Source organism: Tupaia chinensis, unplaced genomic scaffold (genome assembly GCF_000334495.1).
Source record: "Tupaia chinensis unplaced genomic scaffold, TupChi_1.0 Scaffold000296_1, whole genome shotgun sequence".
Taxonomy (NCBI): Eukaryota; Metazoa; Chordata; class Mammalia; order Scandentia; family Tupaiidae; genus Tupaia; species Tupaia belangeri.
Window position 1 is genome coordinate 1,263,508 of NW_006159784.1, and position 1,910 is coordinate 1,265,417.

Genomic DNA, 1,910 nt, shown 5'->3' on the forward strand with positions numbered 1-1,910 from the left:
TGCGTGCGTGCCCAAGATCCTGAGAGGAGAATGGAGGAGAAGGGATTGCGGCATGACCATCCGCCCTGGGGGGTGATTTCTCACTTTCTGTCTCTATGTCTCTCTCTGTCTGTCTGGCGAGCGCACGCGCCCTACAGTGAAAAACCTCTAAAAAAAAAAAAAGAAGAAAGAAAAGTCTAGGGATAGAATATTTCCATACATAAAGCCTTCAGTAGCTAAACTACCTGCTCTGATTTAAAAAAAAAAAAACTCTTATTTAGAAGAGTTCTACAACTATGTTTAAAGGTTAAGATGATCTAGTGGTAGGTACATAGAAAACTGAGCAAATTAAAAAACTGAGGCAGTTAAATTATAAAAACTAAAGTCTGACAAAAAATGAGATACAATAAGAGGATCTCAAGAAGGAAACTATACAAATAGGTGGTATTGTAGTTCCCCCTTATCATGGGGACATCTTATAAAATGCCCTTGGAATCAAACTGAGAACAGTACTAAACCTAGACATACTAACATTTTTCTATACATACAAGCATACTTCAAAAAGTTCATGGGAAAATGGAATTAAAGTAAATATCGACATACAAACAGTTCTGAAATCAATTCATGGTATTTTCATAAGTCTTTCCCATGAACTTTTTTTTTATTATCATCATAATCTTGTTAACATTACACTGAATCACATATAACTTTACAGAGTATTACATTTCACTTTCCAGAAGGAATACCATGCATATCAGTCAATACAGACATTAAAATCCCCATTTCATCATCCCATAGCTTTTCATTATTTTTCCCGATCATCATCATTATTATTGTTCCAATTACTTTTTTAAACTGTCAATGACTTTTTCTCATTTTGCTTATAAAAAGACTTTATCCAACAGGAAATACTTCTCAGACCAATCCAGCTGAGAATACTATACACATCATCATCAACAGGTAATAAGCCATATCGGTGTCCTACTAATGTCATGCCTCTCTATTCTCTTGCTATCTTTCTCTATACTCTTCGCCTGCCCCATTCCACACTGTCTTATCCTTATTAACTATTTTCACTGCTTTTATGTCCTCCAATATTTCGATCTTTACCATAGAGTGTGGATTAAAAACATGGAATGCTTCATTAATTTGCATGTCATCCTTGCGCAGGGGCCATGCTAATCTCTGTTTCATTCCAATTTTAGTATATGTGCTACTGAAGCGAGCACTTCCATGAACTTCTTAAAGATCCCTTAAACATACCTATGCTAAAAATTTAATTGATATATTAGACACAGAAAGAGATAAACAATAATATTAAAAGAGAACAACAGTGTAATATAAGTGAAGGTGGTCTGTCTGTCTCTCACTCAAAATATTTTATTGTACCATACTCACCTGTTTTCAGATGATGGTTGACCGCGGTTAACTGAAACCATGTAAAGGGAAACCATGGATGGGGGTGGGGAGGAGAGACACTGTAATAATTAATAATAAATTAAGGCCAGTGCAAGATTCCCACATGGCCAACTACAGTTTGAATCCTGGACCTGGTGGCTTGAAAATAATTTCAGGCATGAGACCAGCAGATGGTGTAATGTTTACATCACTGGAATCGTATGTAGTCAATTGTAGTTGAGTCCTGGACCCAGTAGCTTAAACTCACACAGTGTGTGTGTGCATGCATGCCCGAGATCCCCAGAGGAGAACAAAGGAGAAGGGACTGCAGCATGGCCAACCACGTGAGGGTGATTTCTTGCTTCCTCTCTTGCTGTCTCTTTCTGTCTCCCTGCGAGTACATGTGCCCTATAACAAAAAAAAAAAAAGAAAGAAACTCTCTTAAAAAAAAATGGGGGCGGGACCAGCAGTAGGTGTAATGGCTATGTTACTGGATTCCCATGTAGTTGACCACAGTTAGAGGCGTTGACCCG

The 1,910-nt window shown here is 37.7% G+C and overlaps 1 protein-coding gene and 1 non-coding gene across 2 annotated transcripts in view; both read right to left on the reverse strand.

Moving 5' to 3' along the window:
* Positions 1 to 1,910, reverse strand: part of ACTR3 (actin related protein 3) — a 54,788-nt gene that overhangs the window by 32,324 nt on the left and 20,554 nt on the right. The window lies entirely within an intron of this gene.
* Positions 1,105 to 1,208, reverse strand: LOC114008182 (U6 spliceosomal RNA). Its single transcript, XR_003549742.1, has one exon. It is a non-coding gene; the product is annotated as a U6 spliceosomal RNA (small nuclear RNA).